This window comes from Notamacropus eugenii, chromosome 4 (assembly GCF_028372415.1).
Source record: "Notamacropus eugenii isolate mMacEug1 chromosome 4, mMacEug1.pri_v2, whole genome shotgun sequence".
In the NCBI taxonomy this organism is placed as follows: domain Eukaryota; kingdom Metazoa; phylum Chordata; class Mammalia; order Diprotodontia; family Macropodidae; genus Notamacropus; species Notamacropus eugenii.
In genome coordinates, this window is record NC_092875.1 from 210458450 (window position 1) to 210469816 (window position 11367).

At 41.7% G+C, this 11367-nt stretch overlaps 1 long non-coding RNA gene across 1 annotated transcript; it reads right to left on the reverse strand.

Annotated features, from left to right (window-relative positions):
• Positions 1-2899: 2899 nt before the first annotated feature.
• On the reverse strand, positions 2900-9461 carry LOC140500973 (uncharacterized). Its single transcript, XR_011965996.1, has 3 exons — positions 9337-9461; positions 8783-8836; positions 2900-3700 (listed from the first exon to the last, which is right to left on the reverse strand). It is a non-coding gene; the product is annotated as an uncharacterized lncRNA (long non-coding RNA).
• Positions 9462-11367: the final 1906 nt, after the last annotated feature.

Genomic DNA, 11367 nt, shown 5'->3' on the forward strand with positions numbered 1-11367 from the left:
CGGGAGGCAGGAGCATGAAGGTCTGGTGGGTATCCAGAAGTATTATGGCAGAACACCAGAGCCTCTGTGTACAGAGTGGTGCTATTCATGTGAAGCACCGTTTCTTGGCACTGTCCTGTGCTACACTCTTCAAGTGATAAGAAGAATGGATAGTGCAGTGAATGATTGGAGAATAGGACATCTGTGTAGTTTCTGTTTGTATTGCCATACCTGCAGTGTTTGTGCCCTTCAAGAAAGCTCATTTGGTGGTAATCCTGAAAGTCAGAACCACTGATCCTCCAACTGAGCATCAGAAATTGTCCCCACTGTCTGGAACCTACAACAGTCATCCCAGTGGCAACCTGAGCACACCAAGAGACTTTGTTACTCCCCAGAACCTTCACATTACCTCCTGAGACATTCCAATCTCCTGACACAGGTTAATACAAACACCAAGGGTAACCTGTTACCAGTCCTGTAAAAGTGAAATGCCCAGTAAAGTGTTCCTTTTGTGTGTCCATTTGTGTGTCCTTGAACCCTGCAATGCCTTCACTGTGCAGCCAGGTCACATTGCCGTGCAACACTGGATGAATGTTCATGGCCTCCTTGACTACCATAGACATAAGGCAAGGAGTGTGTTCTGTCCTCTTTAACAGGGGTGTCTCCATAAGCACTTTCTCCGCAGGCAGCCAAGCTGTGATATACTGCTAGAGGATGTGCACCTTGTGTGGTAGCCACCTCCCTGGCCCGTTGCGAGCCTCTTTCTCCTATGGGCCATGAGGGTTTCCACTGAGTGGGAGGACAGTATGCTGTCTGCTCTAGAGTCTGTAGATGTTGGAGCCTCTATTGTAGGGCCTGAATGTCAGCTAGGATGTGTTGCCATGCCACGGACTGTGGAAGTGTAGATGTCCTTGGAGAAACTACAGCTGCAGCTACTCCATTGTCTATTGTTTTGGGGAATTCCCGCACTGTCTGCCTTTCCCATTTGTCACAGCCTCCTTCCTCTGCCTGGAACGAGCATGTTACAATAGTGTACAGACAGAAGGTGGATGGCAACAAAACTCCTGGTTTCTCTGAGGCAAAAGCTGCTAACTGCTCTCCTACTATTTGCCAAGTATATGGGGATGCTGGAGGTCCATCCTTCACCCAGGGGCACACTTCCTCAACCTGCTCTAAAAGCTATCTAATCACCTTTAACTGCAATGTTATTCCCTGACCTTCAGCTTTCTTGTATGTAAGACCTGTACAAGCCTTTTTATCTAAAGTGTCTGTTGGTGTTGTTACTGTAGATGTTGTCAGCCCCATGATGCTAAGAACCTGGCTCACTGCCTATGTACATAAGCAGGGTACTGTTATTGATGTTGTTAGCCCCACGGTGCTAAGAACCTAGCTCCTGCCTATTTATGTCCCAGCAGGTTACTCACAGTTGTAGTTATGTTCTCGTCATCCCAGTCAGCTGAGTGCATGTCTGTCCCAAGCTCTGCAGAACCTCAGGGGCACTGACCGAGGCACGCAGATTGCGTCTCTCTCGTGCGACTCCGAGCTTACGCTTTTGACCCTGCACTGCCTGCTCAGAGGGACCTTAGTTTCTCACTTCTGCCCTACGTTGGGCGCCAATTGCTCAGGGTCAGGGCCCGAGCAATTGGCACCCAAACAGGGACAGAAAGAGAAACTGAGGTCCCTCTGAGCAGGCAGTGCAGGGTCAAAAGCGTAAGCTCGGAGTCGCACGAGAGAGATGCAATCTGCGTGCCTCGGTCAGTGCCCCTGGGGTTCTTCGGAGCTGGAGTTGGGACAGACGTGCATTCAGCTGACTGAGACAAAGAGAAGAAGACTACAGACTGAAACAAGGAGATTCGGGTACTGATGGAGAGACTGTGGGTCATACATCAGGAGGAAGAGAGAAACAGCAGGGAGGAAACCACAGGGCCAGGGATGAAGCAGCAGGGGACAAAGAGCAGATAAGCAGAAAGAGACGTAGGAGGAACAACTGGGGACTCTCTTACTGCAAGATGGGAGCGTTGATTGCGCTTCTCATAATGGCTGTTGGGGTTGAGGGACATCCATTGCCGTCAATCCCTGAGGACAGTGGGAATGCTCACCATTGGGCATTCATCCTGAATCCTCCATGGGTGAGGGTCATAAGATGGAGTGAAAAGATACCTACACCGGTATTACAGGGCAACTTGGCATACATGTTTGGGGATGCAGGTTTTGAAATTCGGGGTACTTGCAACACTAGTGGAGCCCCAAGGATGAACTTTACTGGACTGGTCACAGGATTGCTATTATGTCTTCAGAAGAAGATGGAAGGATGGTGGATTGGCAAAAAATGGGTTACAAATGCAACACATGCTAAGGCCACATGGTGTGCCAATATCACTATAGAGGATGAGACTCTGAATTATCATGGGAATCCTCACTTCTTTCATCTTTGGACTTGGGTAATTGAAGGAATGGATATGGAAACAAAACTAGGGATGGGTTTGTGGTACAGACCGTATTGCCCAGAAACTGATCCCAATGTTTCCACATACCACAACTATTTGGGTTTTCTGCCATTTGTAAATTGTCAGTCACATCAGAGCCAACAGACTGTGTTAACCTCAAACACTCACACTGAGAGTCTTACTACTTGTCACAATCTATCATATTTCATGCCAGACCATTCTGGTGCAGGGTATCCAAGCCCATTATATGTTCCCAGCAGGGGTTCCTATGCCAAAGGTGTCCGGGGCTTTCTTCACTAATTTAAATATCCCGGGCTTCTTTTACTTATTTAAATGTCCCAGGCTCCCTAAGCTAATCTTCCCTCCCTGGGGCTTCGCTTGGAATCTTATCTCAAGATCTATATCTTTATTGGTCCTCAGACATCTCTGGTCCCTCTGGTGAGGGAGGGGAATAACTAGACAGAACACCCAAGTTGGCAGCTGCACATACTTTAATGGCTACATCACTCTCTCTGGTATCCCCCCAATGCCCCAGTATATCTTTAGGCACCCAAGCTCCTCCCATGTTCCTCCCTGTAGGCGGAGCCTATCCTGTTACTGAGGCATTCCCAGTACCTCGTAGCTTACTAGACCAGCTAGTGCCACGTAAGCAGGTTAGCACCTCCAGGTGTCTCAACTTTCCATACAGGAGGCCACGGTCCAGAGCTGGGCCCCAACATCTCCCCATTTTTGTTTTATACAGGGGTTATCTCTGGAGTTATGGGGATCTTGGGGTTATGCATAAGGTTTCGAAACTCAGCTTTGGTATCAAGTACAGCTCGTCTTATCAGACTACAAGCACATTGTAACATGCAAAGAAGAAAAAGGCACAGGAGCAGGAAAAAAGGCTATAGGTCCTAGAAATGCGGCAAGCCACTGGAAGTTTACAAGACTGTCAAGCCAATGAACCAAGTCCGTGGCTTCCTTTGCTCTGTCTTCTTCATATTTCTCTGAGACATTATGCATTTCTTATAGTGGCATTGAAGCTGCAGATAAAGCTGGGTAAGTTGCAGTTCATGTCCTATGTTTGAAGAAGGGGTGCAACATGGTTGCATAGTAGGAGTATTGCGAGAAAGATCAGGAGCACCATTATGTTGTAGATGGCTAAAGGCCTGACAAAGTTTCTGTAACTTTCTTTGTTGTCTCTATCATGCCCCCTGTGACTTCTTCATCGTGATTGCTGTCTTCCAACACTCGGATACGTTTCACTGGAACCCACACTTCTTTGTTGTCATCTGTTAAAACACAAACATATCCTTTTCCTCAAGTTAATACTATATGAGGACCAAACCATTATTTATTCTCATCATGCCACATCACCTTATGGGCTTTGGCATTCAATGCATTTGCTGTAACTGACTTGGTCTTAATAGACTCAGTCTTTGTAGGAAATGTTAAAAATTTCATAGCGGCTGATTAGCCATCATCATCAAATTTCAAATAATTTAATGTGTAAACAGCCAATTGTAATTTGCCATCAACTCCTTGTCCAGCTGCCCCTTTTTGTTTTTGCAAATAAGTTTTCAATGAGCGATTTGCCCGCTCTACTGTAGCTTGACCAGTAGGATTATGGGGGATTCCAGTAAAATGTGACATAGAGAATTCTGCCATGAACTGTTGAATGGCTTTGCTAGTATAAGCTGGACCACTGTCTGTTTTAATACTTCTTGGCATACCATGATGGGCAAAGCAATGTAATAGGTGTGCTCTGACATACTTGACAGCCTCTCCACACCTCACTGACATCCTTCCACAACACCTATTGTTGCTGGGGTGCAATCTGCTCTTTACTAATAATTCTGATATCATTACGGCCCAAAAATGAAAAGCATGTTTGTGAAGGATTAAGGCTGTCATAATCTAAGGTTAAGTTGTTCTTTGTATATACAGCCTGTGCCAATTGTTCCCGAGGGGACCTACCAAGCATTCCCCTATTTGTTTTTGAAGGAATAGGTTGAGAGTTTTATTCTTCCTATATATTATTGCCTGACTCATAGAGTTATATGGTATTCCTGAAATATGAATGATTTATAAAAAGAAATTCAATATTAGAACTGGAGTCCAAGTACAGGCACTCAAGCACCACACCCTGTCCCCCTATAAACAGATGGGACTCAACATATTTTTGGGATAAGGGATGAAGGTCTCAACTTCTGAAATTGCTTCCTGCTGAGATTGGACATAGAGCCGACCCTGCCTCACAGGGTCCCAACATTGGAGGGGTTGTGTCTTTAACCAATATGAGGAACTTGACGATTCAGAGGGTGATAGGTGATGGTCTTGGACAAAGAAACCTAGAAAATATAAATCTGGCACCAAGATTAAACAAACAAGAACCAAAAAGGTGTAAGAATAAAATAACTAGAAGTGAGGTATGTGTGAGAATATTGTCAGACTTCCTCACACTCTCTTGACATAATTAGTAACTACCTAGGATAGGAGGGGTTTGGATGATTCACATTTGTCTCCAACCTCCTTATCTGCTTTCTATGTATTTTGATCAAGCTTTTATTTAGCTTTCCAAATCTCTAGAACTGATCATTCAGGCTGCTTCATATTCCTTTATATTTCTACCACATACAAGATAGTGCATAAGTTATTACTGTTAACTAGCATAGCTGTATTATCTTAAACAAAAGAGATTTCTAAGTTGAATCTCACAACTGAATAAATGATCATCGTTGTTTCATCAGCTTGTTTATCTTTTTCTGATTATATTCACTCTGGAAGAAAAAACTTTAGAAATTAAGTTGTTAATAAGTTCACACGTTAGTATTAACTTTTGCTTATTAAAACAACAAGATCTGTTCTGCTTTATAGATCATTACATATTAAGTAGCAATACATTATATTGAAAATGAAAATTTTAATAGGCTTTATCCTTATTTTGAAAAATATTTCTTCTAAAAATATTCCTTGTTCTTTTTTTTAAACAGTTGAAATTTTATCATAATGTTGAGAGTTACTAAACTTTTTTTTAAAAAGATTAGTTGAAACCTTTTAAAATGATCGTTGTCTTTTCACTTTGAAGTAAAAATAAACCTTTTAAAATTAAAATTTATTAAAACTTAGTTGGTATAAAAATGTTCTAAGGAATATAAATTCCCAAAGTATTATAACAAACCAAATTCTTAGATATTCCAGAATTTCTAGATATCACAAAGTGTTTTAATAAAAGTACATAATAGAATCTCACATTGGCAACAGCAAGAGACTGATTACAAAAAAAATTACTGCTTCAAACAATAGGGACATCTTAAGGTGAGTCTTACGGCATTTACATAGATTTCTGAACATGTTCCAGTTTCAGATAAAAATAATATTACGTTTTCCAGTAAGATTATACAAAAAGGCTCATATGTTATACTGACTACTTGTAATTGATCATAGAAGTTTGCTATAAAACGAAAAAATACGGACATGTGATATAGCAAATATGATAGGATAAAACATCTTTGACTCTGTTTGAATTCAGACAGGAGTGAAATTTTCCAATCGTGCAGTATCTGCATTATAGCCAGACTCAGGAATAGTCAGGTGGAAAATATTCCTTTATAAAAGGACACAATGGGGAAACTGACCAGGAGGATCCCATCCTAGATTGAGTCTAGAATTGTCCCCTCAGTGTTTCCTCTCCAGATACAAATTTCACCTGATAACAGTACAGGATGTAGGATCACAGTCCCTCTGAGTAACTTGTGGCATATTCTTTCAGATACTGATCTAATGTAGACAACTATACCCAAATTCACACTTAAACAAAAATATTTATGGTCCCAAATGCTTTTACCTTAAACAGCAAACTTCACTAATCCCAACTTAAAGCCAAATACAGTTATTTGTATTCCCATGGAGTTGCAATAAGCAATAAGATTAACAGGACTCACGTACATATGAGATTTCATTTAAGATCCTTCCTTCTCAAATTTAAAACTTATCCTGATATAAAAGTCAATTATTAAAATCTTTTCTATCTATTACAACTATTGAGCAAACCACACTCATTGTTTATGAATTATATAAGCCAAACAAATTTCTTTCTTGGAACTGATGACCTTGTCCACATGAAAGAGGCCTTGGCAGTTTTAAAATTAAAAGGAATTGGCATGAATCCCATGCTTGCCAAACCCCAAACATTCCATCTGGACTGTTCTGAATGGGCAGAACCAGTCTAAATAAAATTTTTGCTCCATTCTTTTCTTTCTATACACAGTAATCAATTAACAATTTTAGGTTTAGCATTACAACAGCAACTTCAAAACCTTAGTTAAGAATCTTACAACTTTTATAAATGATAAACAAATTATTTTAGCTGTAATTTCTTTTTCAGGCAAAGGTGAAAATACCTGGTTTTCTAAATGGCAATTACAAAACATTATAAGATAAGGTTAGTAGGACTGATAAAATTTTTAAGTAACATAAATGGCTACACACAATTTTTCCAACATCTTTTAGTTTCAACAAGATTCAGATTACAAATCGCTTTCTCTAATACCATTTCTGGATTACAGAGTAAAATAAAAATCATAATGGTTCTAATTTTTACTTAAGAAAATTTCACATCTATGTCTACTCCTTAAAAATGTGTTTGAAAGAGAAAGTTGTATAACTGCAAGTGAAAGTGAGGGAGACTCTGGAACAAAGTCCAGTGGCGCCAGTCCCCTCCTTTCCACTTGGGAGTTAAATTCATCTCTGAGGTGTCTTTTTTCATTTTCAGATTTATGCATTTTCTCAATTTGCCTTAATGCCAAATAATACAATAAATTCTGACCTGTCTTAAACATCCAATTAGGAGTGACATGTTTCACTTAAAATATGACCAGAATAATTACCTTTTAGTTGTATCCCATACACAAAAACCTTTCTCTTTTATGTGAGGCATGAGATAATTAAAATGCTATTCAATCTGTCTTTCTGATATGAGGGAAAAATTTTTCCCCAATTTCATCTTGTCTTTCTCTCCATCTTCACAACTTGGCCAGAGTTAGAAAGTAAAGAGAGAGAGAGAATTTTACCAACTACTTAACAATAAATTCCAAAACATTTATGCTTTCCTTAAACTTCATGCCCGTGTTGTACTCCTAGTGGGCTTTGATTAAAGCTCCTTTAAAACTTCGCATATTATTGCCTTGTATTTCTTATGTAAAACTTCACTTAGCAGTCATATAGACTAAATAATATAAGATTAGTTCCTCTTTTTCTCTCTCCTATTCTCCTCCCTGATGCTGCAGCCATCAGAGAGAAGGGATGAGGGGGAGGGAGAGAGATAACATTCTGAATTCCATCTACAACGGAGCTGGCCGTAATAAATCACAAACACACGCACACAGAACATGTAAAGACTGAACACATATACAGACAATAAAAAAATTCAAAAACTGAGAAAAGATTGTCAGAAATCCTCTGCACAAATTAGACCTATGGCTTGATTTCTTTTACTTAGTTCCAAACATAATTTTAAACTTGTTGGCTCCATATATTCAGCATGAGACTCTATAATGTCCTCCTTAAATGACACATTCTTTCTAAACTCTAATTGCTTCAATTTTTTGCTTATCTTTAGAAGCTCAGTCTCCAAATTATTAATTTTTTCTTTTTTTTCTTTTTCCACTCTGATAACTCCTTCTGCAAATCAGGATACATTTTTTCTGGGCTATGCTCTCTTGAGCTCTCTGAAGAGCTTGAAGGAGTGGTCTGTGTCGAGGTGAAAAATTGTCTGACTTGTTTATAGAAACTGCCTCTTTAAGTTCTTTCAATAGTTTAAAGGGCACTGGTTGATGATAAGGCTTCCCAGGTCCTTGTCCGTTTTCATTAACACAAACGGGGAGTAAGAGGGAAGGTTTTCTATTCCACACATCCCAATCTATCTCCTCTCCCTCCTCTAAAGCAGCCTTTAGGCTCTGAGTAAGCATGCTTTTTGAACGGGGATTTGTCAGTAATTTTTTAGACCCCACGGTCATAGCTGCAAAAGCTGTACAGGGATCCCCGTCTGAATCCTCCGCTTCCCCCTCCCAAGTAATGTCCCACTGTACAGGACGGGTCTCACTTTCTTGGTTCCTTCTGTGCTGCTCGCTAGCCCTCTCTCCCCTCCCTGAGTCCTCACTCCCTGATTTCTTTGTTTGCTGCGCAGCCAATAGAATTGAAGCAGCTCCCCCTTTTGAACCTCCCCCTCTCTCCTCCAGTTTTTCTTCATCCCTCGTGGCTAATTCTTTGTTCCCCTTTTTTCCAACGCCATCTTTCTTAATTCCCCTTAACTCTTCCCAAGGATAGATAGGTGGTAGGTCATCATCTGAAGTTTCCCCCAAAGAATCTCCCACCTGGGTGCCGCTGTGCTCAGTGAGAAAAGGGCGCTGTGGCTCCTGCAGGAACAGCTTTATCAGGGAGTAAAAGGTGAAATCATGATCGGTCAGAGTGCCAGGTTTAGTTTCAGCATAAGAGACCATCTGCTGACTGACTACACCCCAATTAGCCTTATTTATTCCAGAGTGTTCTAACCGAGGAGAAATCTCCCAAATCTTTTCTACAAAACTGTGGCATTGTCTCATATGGGGCGTGATGTGCTGCTGCTTACACAACTTATATAACTGGCATGCAAGCACTGCCTTTTGCTCGGGTTTGATCAGGGGGATACTATACCCCTGACCCATGTTTGCTTCCCCGCCTTCCCAGGAAATTCCTGAGGCTGTCTAGCTCTTCTCCTCAAAGTGAGGAAGCCAAGCGGATTTCCTAATGTAGCAGTCCCTGTTCCGGGTGCCAAAATGTCCAGGGCTTTCTTCACTAATTTAAATATCCCGGGCTCCTTTTACTTATTTAAATGTCCCAGGCTCCCTAAGCTAATCCTCCCTCCCTGGGACTTCGCTTGGAATCTTACCTCAAGATCTATGTCTTTATTGGTCTTCAGACGTCTCTGGCCCCTCCGGTGGGGGAGGGGAATAACTAGACAGAACACCCAAGTTGGCAGCTGCACACACTTTAATGGCTACATCACTCTCTCTGGGATCCCCCCAATGTCCCAGTATATCTTTAGGCACCCAAGCTCCTCCCATGTTCCTCCCTGTAGGCGGAGCCTATCCTGGTACTGAGGCATTCCCAGTACCTCGTAGCTTACTAAACCAGCTAGTGCCACGTAAGCAGGTTAGCACCTCCAGATGTCTCAACTTTCCATACAGGAGGCCATGGTCCAGAGCTGGGCCCCAACACAAAGGAATCAAAAAGGTGGCTGCTGCTATTGGAGGTCAAACAGTACAGGGTTTTGCAGGGTAAGATCAAAACCAACATAAATCTCATGGCATGAGTGTGTTTAGAACCATCTCATGCCTTTTTATGGGATCATACAGGACAGTCGACACTTGCTCTACATCATAATTTTACAGCGATCTTCAATCTCACATGTCCAAATTGTTTAGTATATGCATGTATGAACAAATTTACCAAAGGGAGGCTTTATATTGTTACTAGGCCAAAATGTGCACTCACGGTAGTGAGGACACAAGGTTGGTATCGCACTCCAGCTGATGGTGTGCTGTCAATTTTAGTTCGAAAAATAACAGGTTTGATGAGATTCAAACGATGTGTTTCATGTGTTGTATTACGGATAAGCCTATTGATTGAATTAATTGTTAGTTCTGCCTCACTTGCTATGTCTGTTGCTAATACTCAAAATACTATTTGAGAAGCAGGTGCTCTTCATGATCTTATGCACAATGTCTCCATAGGTTTTCACAAAGAAGTACAAATAGACCATGCATTTTATGAGGCCATTCGTACTATACAGAAAGCAGTACAGGTCTTGGGGAATGAGGTTGAATACCTAGAATTACAAGTGAAGTTGCACTGTGATTATTGATACAATACCTTTTGCCTTACCACAAAACAATACAATGCAACTGAAGAAGCATGGGACAAAATTAGAGCTCAATTACAAGGTGCAGTCAACGATAATATGACTTTGGAACTTCAGCAATTGAGTCAATTGGCAGGGGATATCAATCGTGCTTCCTCTGAAGACCTGAATCCCCAAAAAACTGCTCAACATATCTTAGACTTTTTCCAACATACTGATCCCTGTCACCCGCTAAAAACTTGGCTAATTTCATTAGTTACTGGATTGCTGACATTGTTTATAATAGTGGCACTATTGCCTGTAATGCTAAAATGGTTGTTGTTGGTGGTTCAATACACTCTTGTCCACCAAACACGCTATCTGGGCTATGAAAGAATGGCTACACCACGACTATGGAGATGTATTGGAGTAAATTGATTTGATGCCTGCTAGGGCATTCCGGTTAGTGATTTCTTTCCAGATCTTGACCCTGCCTCTTGGGCAGACGAGGTACTCTCTTTCCTTGTTTCTGGTTTTCTTGCTCTGTTGTCTTTTGCCCCTTCTCTCTACACTGTTTTTCAAGGCTCTCAACAATGCAGTGCCCATTGTCTGCCATGCTATGTGGGATGCCCATTTTCCTGAAACATGACAGGGAACTATAGGGGGCCTGGAACTCTCAGGTGCCAGTGTAGGACCGCACCTATGGTGCCTGGAACTACTGGTGCCTGAGGCAGGACCGCCACCCTTGTGTTCTTCCTGAGGTTTGGAGGAAGTGGGTGCCCACAAGCTGGTCACGAGGCCTGTGCAGAGTGGAGATAGAAGGGTCTGCTATGAGGGTGCCCAGAGACGATGATACTATGAAATATGAGAGAGAGCACTTGAGGAACATATCTTGCATTCTGTGGTTTCTATGTAGCTTTACAGGGGGTGCTGTGGTTTTGGAAGTTGTTGGGACTTTGTTGGCACTATTCTCTCTCTCTCTTTCTACCTTCTAACCCTGGCCAGGTTCTGAAGGTGGGAGGAAAGATGAAGATGACAACTCGGGGATGCTTTTCCCCTTATATCACAGAGGTAGACTGT